Source organism: Triticum urartu, chromosome 4, assembly GCF_003073215.2.
Source record: "Triticum urartu cultivar G1812 chromosome 4, Tu2.1, whole genome shotgun sequence".
Taxonomy (NCBI): domain Eukaryota; kingdom Viridiplantae; phylum Streptophyta; class Magnoliopsida; order Poales; family Poaceae; genus Triticum; species Triticum urartu.
In genome coordinates this window covers 50,222,538-50,240,841 of record NC_053025.1, presented here as the reverse complement: position 1 = coordinate 50,240,841, position 18,304 = coordinate 50,222,538, and the positions used below count along the sequence as shown (strand labels likewise).

The window sequence follows — 18,304 nt, the reverse complement described above, 5'->3', positions numbered from 1 at the left end:
ATTTTCTTGTTGTTGACGTCTTGATCAAACTTCTACCAGCATGCATGGTATACAAACAACACACCCGTAGGGATTTCCATCAATTTCCATTCCTTGTTGACACCCGACCACCATCCTGCACAGATTAATTAGCATGCATGTCAATAATGACAAATAATCAAGACTATTATGCAGCATGACAAAAATTCGTTAAGAAATATGCATCCTTAGTAGGCAAGATCTAATATTACTAGTCAAAGCAAGCATACTAACATCACAAACATGCATCATATAGCAATTCAACATTGTATCTTGCAAGTCAACAGTTATCACGAAGGACAAGATAGCATAAGATGAATGATGGCACTCAAATTCTAATCTCACATAGATAAATTTCACTGCCATAGTAACAGTACATCTCACTTGGATATATCTAAGAAATCCAATTGGTTCTCATAAGCAAGTGTTCTTAGGTTTGCCTTAACATGACAGCTTAAGGTAACACAATAAAATGGATAGAACAATAACAGAAACAACTCAGATTACACACATAGCTCTATCCATAGTGCCAGCTATAGATAAAAGGGACAATTCCATTTCTGCCCCTAACTGGAACCCACTACTCAAATTTGCCCCTAATTTTAATGTGTGCTCAAATTTGCCCCTCTGCCGTTAGTTGCCCTTATAGAAATGCCATTCTGTGACGTTACCGTCTGGTCAAACAACTTTGACCATCTCGAAAAAAATAGTAAAAAAAATCAAAAAAATCTGAAATTTTGTGGGATTGAAGCTACTCATGTGCGCAAGGTGCGTGCAAATTTCCGTGCTATTTAGACATACCAGGAGCTCGTGGCAAAGGAAAACAATAAATCTGTACATCTTTGAATAGTAATTTCAACAAAAAATAGCAAGAAAATTCAAAACATATGATTTTTTTTCGCATCCAAGATGCTAGGGTGCACAAGGCGTGTGCAAAATTTTGTTATCAAATGACATGCGAGGAGCTCTCGCAAAAAAAAACCAAAATAGTGTATTTTTTACAAGTTTATTTCTGAGACAAATTTTGTTTTTTTGTCCACGAGCTCCTACAATGTCCAAACACAACAATATTTTGCACACACCTTCCACACCTAAGCATCTTGGATGCCAAAAGAATTCATATTTTTTTGATTTTTTTTGCTATTTTTTGAATTTACGGTTCACATGTGTACATATTTACTGTTTTTCCTTTGCCACGAGCTCCTAGAATGTCCAAACAACATGAAAATTTGCACGCACCTTGCCAACCTGAGTACCTTCGATCCCACAAATTTTCAGTTTTTTTGACTTTTTTTTGCTATTTTTTCGAGATGGTCAAAGCTGTTTGACCAGACGGTAACGGTGCAGAAGGGCATTTCTATAAGGGCAACTAACGACAGAGGGGCAAATTTGAGCACACATTGAAATTAGGGGCAAATTTGAGTAGTGGGTTCCAGTTAGGGGCAGAAATGGAATTGTCCCTAGATAAAATCATGCACACTCGAATATAACTGGACAACAGCAACCAGAGCAAGACATTGTCATTGTCGTCTACAAATAGAAGTGTAACATTACTTTCCAGCATGCATTAAAGGGAGCAACTAATACAGGGCAGGTATGTGGGTATCAAAACAAACAACAAAGGAACCACATTATTTGATATCAGACTGTCAACCATCAAATTACAAAAGAAACAACATGAAATTGTTGTTATGGCCAAGCAGAAGAAATCTCCTACTAATAAACAGTGATATATCAGGAGAATTATTAAAGCATAGAATTATCCGCAATGGACATATTAATACAGGCATGTGCAATGGCTAGGAGGATCAGAATACTAGCTTGGTTTCTCTGAAGAGAAATAACAGCGCTTAGCATGTTCATTGCCAATCATCTGGGGAAAGGATCATCATATCCTCCAAATCAAATGGCACATTGAAAACAAATAGAATGTTGGAGAATTTGAGAATGTGTAGTAAATCTAGCACAGAGAAACCTACATCTCTTTGTAGAATTTGAGAATTACTATGACTCATACTCGATGACCATATGAATAGATCCACTAGTAATCAGTTTTCACCGCATAATGTGCATATCAAAACATTAAAAAAGACATGCATGGTGCCAAATAAAGATAACAAACCACAAAATAGTAGCAAGCAATGAAGAACAAAAATCTGTACTACTGGGCAGATCAGAGTTCTGGCTTGGGTACTAACGAAATTTCAAACACCTAATTGGAGTACAACACAAAACAGAACAGAATGCTAAGTACTAACACCACATGACAGAAAATGTACTAAGGCACTCCTTGCTACTTAAAACCGAATCAAGGTACAGAGCACAACCAGGACAACAGTTCAATAGCAGTGCAGTACGGTCTTGATGCTGTTGTCTAGTGCCATGGGTAAATGTCAAGAAGAATGTTATTGTAGCCACTACATCTGCCAAGGGTCTCGGTGATGGTATCAATTCTACATCTGTTAAAGTCAACAAAGCACCCCAGAAGAAGACTTCTGGTAATTTGGTTCATGGTTATCTTTTGTTATTTATATGGCTTATTACTCTAGTAATCAGGTCCAGAGAAAGAAAGCAAGTATGTCATCTTAGGAGAAAAGGGGAGAGTTCAACTCATCCGTGACTCCAACCTGTCGATCAGAGCAAAGGCAGCCGGCCTAATATATCTCGAGATACAAATGGAGGCGCAGCGAACAGATCTCGCGATGCAGCAAGGGGAAGGGAGAGGTGGGACAGAGGGGAGCTTACAAAAGAGGATGAGGCCCCCGAAGCCGGCGAGGGGCGTAGGCGATGCGACGGATGGAGAGGTCGAGGCAGGCGTCCCACTTGGCGTCCAAGTCATGGTGGGCAGGGACGGCCTCGGCACCGCCGCCGTGTCGGGAGCGGCGGGTGGCACGGGCGCGGGTGGAGCAGCGTCGGAGTTGGCGCGGGCGCGGGGTATCAGGTCGTTGGTGCGGCCCCACGGAGCGAGACTCTCCTAGCCGCAGCAGAGCGGCACCTCGGTGCCGTGAAGGCGGCTGAGAAGGAGGGGAACACCGCCGAGGAGGCAGTGGCGAGGGAGGGGGAGCGCGAATGCCATGGTTGCGAGGGAGGGGAGGGAGGAAGGGGTTGACGGCGGCTGCATCGGTGTGCACACCGGGTTGGATTGAATTGGGCCAGAGTGAGGGGAGGGTGCGGTAGTCTGCGGCGGCGGCATGGGTCGTCGACGGTGAGGGAGGGGCGTCGGCTGCGGGAGTGGACAGGAGGGGTGGGGGTGGGATCTGGATTTGGATGGGGGAGGAGAGGCGGCGGAGGGATTTGGATCGGGGAGAGGAGGGGCGGCAGCGCCCTAGGGTTTCTCGGGAAGGAGGGGATCGAGAGACGCTGGATCAGTAGGGTGGACGACTTAGATCGAATAAAGGGAGTGATCTGTGGGCTGCGTCCTGATTGGTTCAAAAATGAGCAGTCCGAAAATTACTTTTCTTAGTGCTAAAAACAGGAGGGTTGAAGCAGCTACCGAAAATATTTCGTAAAATGGCATCACTAAGATTTTCACTTAAGTTAGACCACCTTTCGTGGATGATTATCAGTTTGATTGCATTTCCGATCTTTCTAGCTATTTCGTGAAACAGTCAATTCGGCAAGAAGCGGGTCAAATTTGAACTACATGTGTTTTATAGTTTTCTATTTATTTTTTTCAGAAAAACATTTTTAGTTACAAAAGTAGCTATTTCATCATGGACAAACCGAGATTTTTGCATTATTCAGCACCTAACTAAGAACGGGCGCGCGGTCAAATTTGATCACATTTTGAAATCGGCATAGGAAATTCATTAAAAAAATGGAAAACATTTAACCTCTTATGGTTAGTTCAAATAAACCAATATTTTGTACATGTGTGTATTTAGGGATGACAAACAATGTTGATTTGGGAGGTTTTCATTTTCTTTGCTCAAAAGAACCATTTTCCATTTTCTAAGCGACCAAAATGTGTGTTTTATGAAAGAACTACCATACATTTGTTGTAAAATGGCACTAAATCATTTTTCTAAAATATTTGTCCATATTTAATGTATAATTGACCAAACAGTTGGGTGTCAAAAGGTTTTATCCACCTCTGCTGAAAAAGACAAATTTCCACCGATTCAGTAGGAAGCGGGTCAAATTTGAACTGCAGCTATCTCATAGTTTGCTCTTTATTTTTTCCAAAAATCATTTCTAGGTAAAAAAATATCTATTTAATCAGAGAAACGTAAAAAGTTTTCCAAGATTCAACCACTAGCTAGGAACGGTCATGCCCGCCGTTTTGATCGCATTTTGAAACGGGCATAAAAAATTCAAAAAAATCAAAAAATTGGGAAACCTTCGCATTGTGTCATTATATGTGACCAAGTTTTCAGGAAAAAAAATGAACTTGTAATACGACAATTATTTTTAAAAGGTGTTCACAGAAATGAGCTATCATGCGTGAAGATTCATGGCTTTCAATCCAAATGATCAATCTTATGGCCACATTCATGGCATAGTTTGTTCAAATGATCTCATATTGTGCACAAGGGTGCATCTTGGAATTCCAAACAATGTTGCCTAAGATAGTTTTCATTTTCTTTGCACGGAAAATTCATTTTCTATTTTCCGAGTGCCCGAATTGAGTTCTTTTTGTGAAGGACCTACGCTATAGTTGTTGCAAAATTGGACCAAATCATTTTTATAAAATACTAGGCCATATTTTATTCACAATTGGCCAAATGGTTGGGTGTCAAAAGTTTGGATCCACCTCTGGTGAAAAAGAGAAATTCCTGCTGATTCAGTAGGAAGCGGGTCAAATTTGAACTGTAGCTGCCTCATAGTTTGCTCTTTATTTTTTCCAAAAAACATTTCTAGGTACATAAGTATCTATTTAATCAGAGAAACATAAAAAGTTTTCCAAGATTCAACCACTAGCTAGGAACGGTCATGCCCGCCGTTTTGACCGCATTTTGAAACGGGCCTAAAGAATTCAAAAAAAATTCAAAAAAATGGGAAACCTTCGCAGTGTGTCATTATATGTGACCAAGTTTCCAGGAAAAATAATAAACTTGTAATACGACAATTATTTTAAAAATGTGTTCACAAAAATGAGCTATCATGTAACACCCTCGATGCGACTATAGCTCCCACGTGTCGAGGCACGACTTAGAGACATAATCGCATTGAAGGCATATGTCGCAAGTTAGGCAATCTTCACAACATCCCATGTAATATGAATAATAAAGGGGAGATAACATAGTTGGCTTACACTCGCCACGTCAATCAAGTACATAAATAACATTACATCAACCAAACACTCATGGCCCGACTACGGCGCCAAAATAAAAGAGAACCCAACATGCGACACGGTCCCAATCACCCCCAACTAGGCACCACTACTGATCATCGGGAAAGGAAACGTAGTATCGTTGAGAGTCTTCGTCAAACTCCTACTTGAGCTCACACGCGTCTCCTGGAGCGGAATCATCAGGCCCTGCATCTGGTGTAATAGTAATCTATGAGCCACAGGGACTCAGCAATCTCGCACCCTCGCGATCAAGACTATTTGAGCTTATAGGTAAGGCAAGATAAAATATGAGTGGAGCTGCAGCAAGCGACTAGCAAGTATGGTGGCTAACTTATTCGCAAAAGAGAGCGAGAAGAGGAGGCAAAGCACGAGCGAGAAACTAGAGAGCAACCTGCGCAAACATTACTCCAACACTGTGTCCACTTCCCGGACTCCGCCGACAAGAGGCCATCACGGTAACACACTCGGTTGATACATTTTAATTAATCAAGGTTCAAGTTATCTACAACCGGACATTAACAAATTCCCATCTGCCCATAACCGCGGGCACGGCTTTCGAAAGTTCAATCCCTGCAGGGGAGTCCCAAGTTAGCCCATGACAAGCTCTCACGGTCAACGGAGGAATAGACCTCCTCCCAAGACGTTTCGATCAGACTCGGTATATCGGTAACTCAAGAAACTTCAACAGGTTAAAACAAGACTAGCAACACCACCCGAATGTGCCGACAAATCCTGATAGGAGCTGCACATATCTCTTTCTCAGGGCACACTCAGATTGTCCTAGGTACGGGTAGGCCAGCCCATAGTTGCCCCTGGTGGCCACCGGTAGCTGACAGGTGGACCAACACTCAGAGGAGCACTGGCCCGGGGGGGGTTAAAATAAGATGACCCTTGAGTCTGCAGAACCCAAGGGAAAGAAAAGGCTAGGTGGCAAATGGTAAAACCAAGGTTGGGCATTGCTGGAAAAGCTTTAATCAAGGCGAAATATCAAGGGGTTCCCATTATAACCCAACCGCGTAAGGAATGCAAAAATCCGGGAACATAACACCGATATGACGGAAACTAGGGCGGCAAGAGTGGAACAAAACACTAGGCGACAGGCCGAGCCTTCCACCCTTTACCAAGTATATAGATGCATTAAGATAACATAGCAATATAATGATATCCCAACAAGTAAATAAATGTTCCAACAAGGAACGGCCTCCAATCTTCACCTGCAACTAGCAACGCTATAAGAGGGGCTGAGCAAAGCGGTAACATAGCCAATCAACGGTTTGCTAGGACAAAGGTGGGTTAGAGGTTTGACATGGAAATTTGGGAGGCTTACAAGCAAGTGGTAGGCATCGTGGCAATGGCATAGCAAAAGAGCGAGCAAAACTAGCATAGCAAAGATAGTAGTGATTTCGAGGGTATGATCATCTTGCCTGCACAACTGTCAGAGTTGACTGGATCCTCAAAAGCAAACTCAACGGGCTCGTCATTAGCGAACTCGTCTCCCGGCTCTACCCAAACAAGACAAACACGCAACAAGGATACAATCAACCACGTGCAAGGATCAAGCGATATGATGCAATGATGATATGCTATGCGGGATGCGATGCGGGATGCAAAATGCAAGATATGATAGGAAATGCATGAACCTGGCCTCAGCTTGGAATTCCCAGGGTGCCACTAGAAAGATGAGATGAAATCGCTTGAAAACGATATAAAGAACGCCGGAATCGGAGTTACGGTTTGGAAATGGCAAGCGTTTCAAAAATGACAACGGTCTGCGATTTACAGCAAGTAGGTATCTAAATGCAATGAAATGAACATGCTACCGCACCCAAACATGACAACAAAATACATGGCAGGGATGCACACAAGAAGCGTAACAAAAGTCTAGCACTGAGCTACGGACAATTCATCCATTAACAGGTTCAAACAAGCATGGCAAAAACGCAAATGGATAACAGATCTCAGACTTAGTGAAATTAACACTTCTCTGGAATTTCAGATCATATAGCCCTCTTCGGAGCAACAAAACAACATGCTACAGATCCTGAACATGAAAAAGAAAGACATGGCATGGAGCTACTCAACAAGCTTAACAAAAGTCCCTTAGTGACCTTGAGCTAAAAGGGATCACAAAATATACTAACAAGCACACGAACATAGCAAAAACATAATCAGTTTTCAGACTTAGTGAAAACTGGGACATGCTGAAACATAACTCACGAAGGCATGTTTTCGAGCTCGATGCACTCACTACGGTGCAAGTCATGGCAAGAAGAGCATACATCCACCAAGAAGGAATAAAATACAAGCTATACATGGCAAGAACAATGGCATAGCATGCACGGATCAACTACAATAACATCGGCAAAATCGCAAACAAGTTGACGATCTGCCCAGATTCACAAGGAAGCAAAAGTAGAGCTCGATTGACTCAAGCTAGGGAGCTCCATAAATGCAAAAAAAGACATGGATTGATAGAGCACTACAATATTAACAAAACTCCCTTACTGATCATCCTCAAAAAAGGCACGGATCGCTAGGAAACAACATGAACATATGGCATCGTGAGATAAACAATCCCAGGACTGTGAAATTACTAAGTCCTTGAAAACAGAATTAGCAAGTGCACCACTTTGCAAGCTTGCACAATTCACCACATACATCCTAAAAATACATGGGTTGCACCTCTGGAAAGATGAAAAAACCCTTAACAAAACACATGTAGAACTCACGGGCATAGCATGCACACATTAATCATGGCAAAAATGACAAAAGTGCTAAACGGAGTAGCAGATCTGACAATTAACTCAAGTAGCCCACTTCTAACAGCATTTCGGGAATCAAGATGAGCTCAAATGAAAATTATGCCATGGAATGAAATGATGTACTCTCTGAAATGAACATTTTGATATGCTATATGCATGAATCGGATCTACGGATGCAAAGTTACGGGGCCTCGAACAGGAGCATATGGACTGAAAATTTTAAGGACTTAGAGAGAAAAAAACAACCAGATCTAGGGTTCTTCGGCGGGCACGCGAACCGAGGCCGGATCTTGAGCTCACCGGAGCTTCTTGCCGGAGTAGGAGGGAGGGCCGGCCGGGGCTTGCCGGAGATGGGGAGGAGCGGGGCCGGCGCGGCGCGGGCGTGGCGCTCCTCGGCGGCGGGCTCCCGCGGCAGGGGCGGCGAGGCACGGCGGGCGGGGCGGCAGCGGCCGGCGCGCGCGTCGGCTGCGGTGGCTGGCGGCGATGGCGGCGCGGCGGAGGCGGCGGCGCGTGGAGGCGGCGGGCGGCGCGGCGCGTGGAGGCGACGGGCGACGCGGCGCGTGGAGGCGGCGGCGGCAGCGCGATGGGCCTCGGGGGCCGGCTCCGGGCTCCCCGGGCAGCGTGGCCACGTGGCAGCGGCGGGGCTGGGTGGACGCTGTCCGGCCTCGTCCAGACGTGTCCGGCGGTGGCGGATCTGGGATTTTAGGGTTAGGGACGAGGGGGATCCGGAATTTGGAATGGGGGTGTATATATAGCCATAGAGGGAGCTTGGAGAGTCCAAATGAGGTGCGGTTTTCGGCCACGCGATCGTGATCGAACGCTCTAGAGCATGGAGCAGAGTTTGGTGGGTTTTGGGCCAAATTGGAGGGGTGTTGGGCTGCAACAGTCACGAGGCCTTTTCGGTCCCTCGGTTAACCGTTGGAGTACCAAACGAAGTCCAAATGGTACGAAACTTGACAGGCAGTCTACCGGTAGTAAACCAAGGCCGCTTGGCAAGTCTCGGTCCAATCCGGAAATGTTTAATCCCCACACACGAAAGAAAGCTAGAAATGACCAACGGAGGAGAACGAAGCGCCGGAATGCAAAACGGACAACGGGGAAAATGCTCGAATGCATGAGACGAACACGTATGCAAATGCAATGCACATGATGACATGATATGAGATGCATGACAAAGACAACAACACACGGAGACAAAAACCTGAACCCAAGATAATAAAATAACTTAACGCCGGAAACGGCAAGAGTTGGAGTACAAATAGGGAAAGTTACATCCGGGGTGTTACATATCATGCGTGAAGATTCATGGCTTTCAAGCCAAATGATCAATCTTATGGCCACATTGATGGCATAGTTTGTTCAAATGATCTCATATTGTGCATAAGGGTGCATCTAGGAATTCCAAATAATGTTGCCTAAGGGAGTTTTCATTTTCCTTGCACGGAAAATTCATTTTCCATTTTCCATGTGCCCGAAATGAGTTTTTTTTGTGAAGGACCTACCATATATTTGCTGCAAAATTGGACCAAATCAATTTTCTAAAATACTAGGCCTTTTTAATGCACAATTGACAAAATGGTTGGGTGTCAAAAGTTTTGATCCACCTCTGGTGAAAAAGACAAATTCCCGCCGATTCAGTAGGAAGTGGGTCAAATTTGAACTGCAGTTGCCTGATTGTTTGCTCTTTATTTTAAAAATAATAATTTCTAGTTACATAAGTATCTATTTCAGCATAAATACATGGTTCAGTGATGATACGTCGAGGTTTGGATGGTGGCCGAGGGCCCCAACTCCAAAGCGCGTGAACTCGCATGCCTGGTGCATGGTCACCGCGTGACCTTGGCGTTGACATGAGTTATGGGAGGCCTAGGCATGTCTAGCGGGTTGGGCACTCCCTGGGTAGGTGCTAGGAAGAAAATTACAATAGAAGAATCTTACGAGGAGACCGACCTATGCTCAAAGATGAATTAGCAGCCAGGTGTTTGATTGGCAGTACGAGAAATGCGCATGGCCAATGGGCGTGAGTTTTGGCTGAGGATGATCATCTACTAAGAAGAATGTATTCACAAATTTTCATATGAAAAGGAGGATCCTAGGTGGTACTTGCTTTGCAAAGTACCACACTAGACAGAAATATGAATGTTGAAGCTGTGCTCAAAATAATGGATGGATTGAGCTGAAATTTGCTGGAGGATGGTTATTTGGGCATTGGAAAGCACCATAGAAAATTGATACCATTTGGACATGCCAAAGTGGTACTTCCTTCACAATGCTCTTCTATGGACAGAAACTTGGGAAAACTAGTGAGAGAAATTGGTTGTATGAAATGAGCTCAAATTTGGTGTAGGTAAGTTACATAGGTATGGTTATGCCTTGGTAGATTTTCAGATCATTTTGGTAAGCCTAGCTAGTACTTATTTCACAAAGCTTCTCTCGAGGTAGAAACTTTGGAAATTTCCTGAGAAAGATTTACTAGGAAAATGGAGCTGAATATTATCATGTGGCAATGATTTGGGTATGGAAGAGTGTCCAAAGAGTTTGAGGGTAATAGGAGGGGTCTAGATAACACTTGCTTTGCAACGTGCCAATCTGGCCATAAAATATAAATTGAACTTGGGCTCACATAGATAATTTGACTGAGCTGCAATTTGGAGGAGGGTGATAATTTAGGCATATAAAGGAACTATATAAATTTCATGTCATTTGGATATATAAAAAAGGTACTTCCTTCACAATGCTTCTACGTGGACAAAAACATTGGAAATTTTCCAAGGAAGATTTGCTAGGCAAATGGAGCTGAATTTTGTCATGCGGCAATGATTTGGATAGGAAAGAGTGCCCAAGAATTTCGAGGGAAATCAAGAATATATAAATAGCACTTCCTTCACAAAGTGCTACTCTGTACAGAATAGGAAAATGAATATTGTTGAGTTATTTTTGAACTAGGCAAGGAAGGTTTTTGACATATTTGATGAAGATATGATCCAAACAATTTATGAGAATTTTTTGGAAATTTTTGGAATAACAGAAATATAGGTTGTTTCACAACCTAGGGAAAAAATTGACACATGGACATGACACATAGGCAAAACTAATGAGATGGCGCCTAGTCATCACAACCCACCACAATCTACAAGGCTATGACCATCTATATTGGTCGTTAACAACTAGAAATAAGGCAGCGGACCAGCACTGTTTGCTTTATGACCATTTCGTGTAAGGAAATTACGACCTTTCTGACCAAAATGGTCGCAATGGTTTAGGGTTTGGAGCCCCCCGAACAGCTTTTGACCAATTGGTCTGAAATGGTCATAGATTTATGACCAATTATTCCAGGGTCACTGATAGAAGGTCACTAGTTGACATATTTCTTGTAGTGAACACGCATGCTAATGCATCTCAATGATTCACAGATCATAGCCAATATTTACTTCACAACTAAAGAAAAAAGTTGTGAGAGCATGTACGAAAGAAAAACTAATGATGGGGTCACTACGACTTAAACCCTAAACATGATTTACTTTCCTGGACAGGTAGAACCTATCGAAGGAAAGACGGTTGGCACCCTCGGATCATATGATGCTTTTGTGCAGTTCCACTAAAATCGACCTAAGCATCCCTGATGGCAAAGATATTGAAGAAGTGTTATTAGAATAATAGTGCTGGGACTAATTCATGAGACATAAACTCATCACAAGTAGAAGCCGGTAGAAGTAGAGAAAGATCGACATGGAGATGGAGCTACGGCAGTGGAGCAAGCCGGCTCCAAAAGGAAGATGGACTACCTAGGACGTCGGGCTGTAGCTAGAAGGGCGGTTGGGACGCGGCATCGGCCCATACCACGGTGACCCCCCATTGGGACGCACCGACTGTGGGTTTTCTCCCTCGCCGATGTCGACCGCGTCTACACAGAACATTGTTCCCTTCCCCCAGCTGCGGGATCAGGCCCGTCGTTCTATGCTTGTGAAGAGAGCAACCTAAGCAAGCAGGCTTGTAGCTTAGGCTCCTGCTAGTGTATATACAGTGGTTTTATTTTTCTCTCCATATCAACCATTTTATATTGCGTACGTGTCATTCAAGAGTGAAAGGATGGTTGCTTCTTCCGACTAACTTACTGTGTGATTTGACTGCTCCTTAGTGGCCCATACATGTACTCCCCCTACGTGTATGCAACAGTCACACGTACACATGGACGAAAAAACGCGCACGACGCCCTAATGCATGCATGTCCGAGCACACGATGGAACACACACGGTCACGCTCAAGTGCTCAACCTACACGTGCATGCAGACACATACTCAGTCAGGGTGAGCTAGTGACCGTATAAACACCGGAATATATATATTGAGCGCAATGAGTGTATTATGAAGTCCACTGACCATATTTTTACAAATATACAGTGACAGACAGTGTATTTATCTCGTTTGAAATTAAGCGATATTAACCGGAGAGGAGGCAGTATGGACTAGCATTACTTTGTTGTGTCCCGTCAACTTGCCGAACAAGGAGAAGGTTGCAGGACGGGAGAAGCTTGCGCGCAGTGGCTTGCAGGACAAGGAGAAACTTTTAACTAATGCAAGCTCTCCCTCGCTCATGCGGTGGACGTGCAACAGTTAATTAAGTGTCAGATTGCCAGAAGCTTACACTATACTACTAGTGCTATTATTGTTCAACTTCCCGAATAGGCGAACAGCCAAGCGCAAAGTTTACTAGTACTACTACTATAGTCTATAAAGGTACGTACTATACTAGTACTAGGAACCGGATGGAGGAGCGTCTGCACTCTTATTATAATTTTAAAATGTGATAAAGCAATCTTCAACACATTTGGTTCTCTTCGAGGGTTCTCGCATGTGATAATGGAAGTTGATTGCATGGAACACTCGCCACAATTCTCTCTTAATTCTGGCTCATATCCTGTTACAAATAGTAGCGCTCGGTAATATTTCCTCTTCTTTTGTTATTCAGCATGTAAACAGGTCAGCAAACCTTGCGGTGCAACTTCGTGCGAACCGTGCTTGCTGCACTTTGAATGTGGCCGAGAGCTGGCTTGATGAAACACCTCGCTTTATACTTCTTTTTTGCGGGGTACCTCGCTTCCTAGTGACCAGTGTCTTGGCTGATCGTCCTAAGAATGCTTATATATGAATAAAGCTCTCTCATTTACCCGCAAAAAATATTAAGCCATATTAACTGGAAAGGAGGGAGTATGGACGAGCACTACTTTTTGGTGTGTCCCGTCAACTCACAGAATGAGGAGAAGCTTGCAGGACAAGGTGAAGCTCGCTTACGCCTTTTGACTAATGCAACCTACCCTCGGTGGACATGCATCAGTCCACTCGGTGTCAGATTGTCAGAGGCATAGACTGTAGTACCCAACATGCGGGGTACCATCATTGTTCGACTTCACGAAGAGGAAAAGAGCCAAGCGCAATAGTACGAGTAGTACTACTACTAGAACCGCATGGTGGAGCGTCTGTACTCTTTTTTTATCTCTGATGAAGTACACGTTTATTCTGGAGAAGGGCGGAAAACGGCAGCCCAACATGTAATGAATTATATCGATCAACCAACCATGCTCGAATATATCTTGGCCTCCGTGTGAGCCCGTCTGTGTGTTCTCGCTCCTCGTCTCTCTCAAAGAACGGCGGGTTAGCTCTTTGCCGTCAATTGAGATCGGTTTGCTCACACTCCTATCCCACATGTCAGTGATATGCCAAGAGGAGGTGCGTTGACCGACTGGCCATACATGTACTTGGTTTTGCACCTTCATACTACTCCTCCCTCCATCACAGTTTACAAGGCGCGCTTCATTATGATGCATTTCTCTCAATGCATTTCCACCACCAGAGAGACTTTAGACGCGTTTGGTTTACTTCTCAATTAATTAGGGCGTGGTAGCCACAATCAAGTCCACAATTTTCTCTCCATGTACTGTACTACTACGGAGTGGAGTAAGTGCATGCATGTGTGTACCCAGGGTGGAAGCACTGCATGCATGTGTGTACGCATTATTCCCTCTAATAATAAACGCCCTGCTATAACTATCAATGCTATTTTTCAGGCTGTTCGCTAGTCGCCTTGGTCCCACATATTTTTTTTCTTTTTTTTGAAGCGCGTTGTATAAACAGTGACGGATGGAGTAGTATGAGCGGATTCCAAGAAGAGCGTATTGATGGTTGCTTCTTCAGAGCAGCTTACAGTGGGAAAGGTGGGGCTTATGATTTGACTGCTCATTACTCACTATTAATGCAGCGCAACGACCGGGCCGAGTCTCCCATGCGGTTGTGCACTCCCCCCTCAGTTCTTAAATATACTCCGGAGTATTTGTCTTTCTAGAGATTTCAACGAGTGACTACTCAAATATTTGTCTTTTTAGAGATTTCAGATGGACCTGCACATACAGATGTATATAGACATACTTTAGAGTGTAGATTCACTCATTTTGCTCCGTATGTAGTCACTTGTTGAAATCTCTAGAAAGACGAATAGAATATTTAGGAACGGAGGGAGTACACATACGAAGCAAAATGAGTGAATCTACACTCTAAAATATGCCCGTTTGAAATTTGTAAAAAGACAAATATTTATGAACGAAGGATTATAATTTTGTGCATGGCACATGGACCCGGATGATGAAGAGGCTTCTAGCAATGCTATCAAGCTTCCATCATTTGTTTACATAATTGACGTACTATACAAATAATTTTCCAGCGACATGAAATTGTACAATGGTGTGAGCTGTTAGTTTTTGTTTCGTGTGTCTTGCCATCGATACTCTTTTGGAAACAATAAAAAACTAACTTCCTTGCTAATGCATGTCAATTATTAGCAGATCAGAGCTAATAATTACATCACAACTAAAGACAGAGTTGTGAGAAGGTGTTAAATTAAAATTGATCCATGCTTTCATTGGCAGCAACGTCCCCCCCAGCTCTTTCTAAATCAACAAGGCATGTTGGGAAAAAAGTAGCTGTCTTGAGCATGCAACATTCTGATCATTTTGTGCAGTTCCACTAAAATAAAGCTGAGCGTCCCTGTTCCATAGATATTAAGTGTGATTAGGATAATAGAGGATTGCTAATGAAACAATAAACACACAAATAGAAGCCAGTCACCTTTCCAGCCTCTCTTAAGACTAACTAGTTGGAGAAGATTAGGCTTGGAGTTGGATGAGGAGGATAGAGCAAAACCAATCTCCCTTTGTGCAGTCGCACTGAAATTTAGAGATGTTGCCTGTGTTACATTTTAGTACAACTGCACAAAACACACTTAAGAAAAAAGTGATTCGTGCAGTTCACCAAAAGGTCGCAATAGCAATGAGGTGAAATGGATACCCCTATTTGCAAAAAAGAGGTAGAAAGGAAACAACAACTGGCCAATAACAGTTGATGACACATGCGACGACAAAAAAGAAGAATATTACTTGTCCTAAGGGAAGATAACAAAACAGTTGTGTTTGTCTAAAACGGTGAGAGGAAGAGAATGCAATATGGAAAGTATGCCGGACGAGCTACGCTTTGGGCAAAGAACTATGGAAGATCCACATGCAGCGACGTGGGAAGACGGGCAGTGGAGCAAGGCAGGAGGGGATACCTGGAGGTCATCGGGATATAACAAGGTGAGCGGCGGTGGGCAGAATCTGCGAGCAGGTGGCTTTGGCCCTGCCACGCCGGAGCTTGGTTAGAGATAACGGCGTGTACCGCAGATCGGAACGTGCTGCCTCGGCGCCGTCGAACGGAGAAACGATGCACTTCCTCCCTTTCCCCCAGCAGATGGGATGCGGCCGGATCATTGACCAACGGTGAGAGAGAGAGGCCACCGCACTCCCTTTCCCCTGGCGGATGGGATGCGGCCAGATCAGTGACCAACGGTGAGAGAGAGAGAGGTCACCGCAGCCTTGTGTGAGATACTCTGAGGAGCGACAAACCAGGCAGGCAGGCTCCATTGTATATAGTGAGCAGACTACCTTTTTCTCCATAAAAGTCGTTTTATATTCTGTGTACGTGCCATTGAGCGCTATAACTTGATTTAAAATAACGCGGCAACGCGTCAAGTCGAACTTTGTTTCGTGCACGCGTGGTACACGACCTCCCTAGGTAAACAACCGCTACAGGCGTTCAAATTAGCACGTGGGCTGCCATTTCGTAAAGAAATGAGCTCCACCATGTACCCGCGCGGGTGTGGCTGGGCACGAAGCGTGAGTACGTGCACGGTCCACCTATTCTCTTCTCGTATACATACACCACCTACGTGGGGTTGTGTGAGAGAGATACAAACCTAGAGAGATATAGAGTGTGGGTTCTTGAGAGTTTTTTTGGGGGGGGTCAATCAAAAAATGTAACATATGCAATGTGTGTGAAATAGAGTCCTGGATATAACATATATATAGAGGGGGCGATCCACGAGAAGAGAGTGGAGGTATGATCGGCTTGAGGTGTCCATAGAATCAAAGAGAGGGATGATGTGTGTGTGTGCGCGCGATCGATAAAGAGTGCCATCGAATTTGTGTGTGCCCACGTCAAATATACACTACAAGAAATATGTCAACTAGTGACCTTCTATCAGTGACCCTGGAAGAACTGGTCATAGATCTATGACCATTTGAGACCATTTGGTCAAAAGCTGTTCTGGGGGATCCAAACCCTAAACTATAACTACCATTTTGGTCAGAAAGGTCGTAATTTCCTTACACGAAATGGTCATAAAGCAGATAGCACTGGTCCGCTGCCTTATTTGTAGCTAATCATGACCAATATAGATGGTCATAACCTTGTAAATTGTGGTGGGTTGCTATGACTGGGCGCCACCTCATCAATTTTGCCTGTGTCATGTCCATGTGGCAATTTTTGCCCTAGGTTGTGAAGCAACCTATATTTCTGTCATTCCCAAAATTCCAAAAAAAAACTCACAAATTCTTTGGGTCATATCTTCGTCAAATATGTAAATAACCTTCCTTACCTAGTTCAAAAATAATTTAAAAATATTCATTTTCCTATTCTGTTCAGAACAGCACTTTGTGAAGGAAGTGCTATTTTGGCATGTCCAAATGGTATCCATTTTCTGCAGTGCTTTCCTATGCCCGAATAACCATCCTCCACCAAATGCCAGCTCAATCCATTCATTATTTTGAGCCCAGCTTCAACATTCGTATTTATGTCCAGTTTGGTACTTTGCAAAGCAAGTACCACATAAGCTCCTCCTTTTGAGCTGAAAATTTGTGAAGACAGTCTTCTTAGTAACTGATCATCCACAGTCAAAACTCGCGCTAATCAAACACTTGGCCCAGAACACATGGCAACGCCACGGTCACGCGGTGACCACGCGGCAGGCATGCGAGTTTACGCGCTCTAGAGTTGGGGCCCTCAGCCACCGTCCAAACCTCGACGTATCGCCACCAAACAAGGTATTTATGATTAAATAGGTACTTATGTAACTAGAAATGATTTTTGGAAAAAATAAAGAGCAAACTACGAGGTAGCTACAGTTCAAATTTGACCCGCTTCTAGCTAAATCAGCAGAAATTTGTCTTTTTCACGAGAGGTGGATCAAAACTTTTTACACCCAACCATTTGGTCAATTGTGCATTAAATATGTCCTAGTATTTTATAAAATTGATTTGGTCCAATTTTGCTACAAATATATGGTAGGTCCTTCACAAAAAAAACTCATTTCGGGCACTCGGAAAATGGAAAATGAATTTTCGGTGCAAAGAAAATGAAAACTCCCTTAGGCAACATTGTTTGGAATTACAAGATGCACCCTTGTGCACAATATGAGATCATTTGAACAAACTATGCCACGAATGTGGCCATAAGATTGATCATTTGGCTTGAAAGCCATGAATCTTCACGCATGATAGCTCATTTTCGAGAACACTTTTTTAAAATAATTCTCGTATTACAAGTTTATTATTTTTCCTGGAAACTTGGTCACATATGATGACACGATGTGAAGGTTTTCCAATTTTTTGTTTTTTTTGAATTTTTTATGCCCGTTTCAAAATGCGGTCAAAACGGCGGGCTTGACCGTTCCTAGCTAGTGGTTGAATCTTGGAATTTTTTTGATATTTCTCTGATTAAATAGATACTTATGTACCTAGAAATGATGTTTGGAAAAAATAAAGAGCAAACTACAAGGTAGTTACACTTCAAATTTGACCCGCTTCCAACTGAATCGGCGGAAATTTGTCTTTTTCACGAGAGGTGGATCAAAACTTTTTACACCCAAA

General features: G+C 43.4%; 1 non-coding gene across 1 annotated transcript; it reads right to left on the bottom strand.

Annotated features, from left to right (window-relative positions):
• Positions 1 to 1,821: 1,821 nt before the first annotated feature.
• On the bottom strand, positions 1,822 to 1,916 carry LOC125555090. The gene has a single exon (XR_007304535.1). It is a non-coding gene; the product is annotated as a small nucleolar RNA Z103 (small nucleolar RNA).
• Positions 1,917 to 18,304: the final 16,388 nt, after the last annotated feature.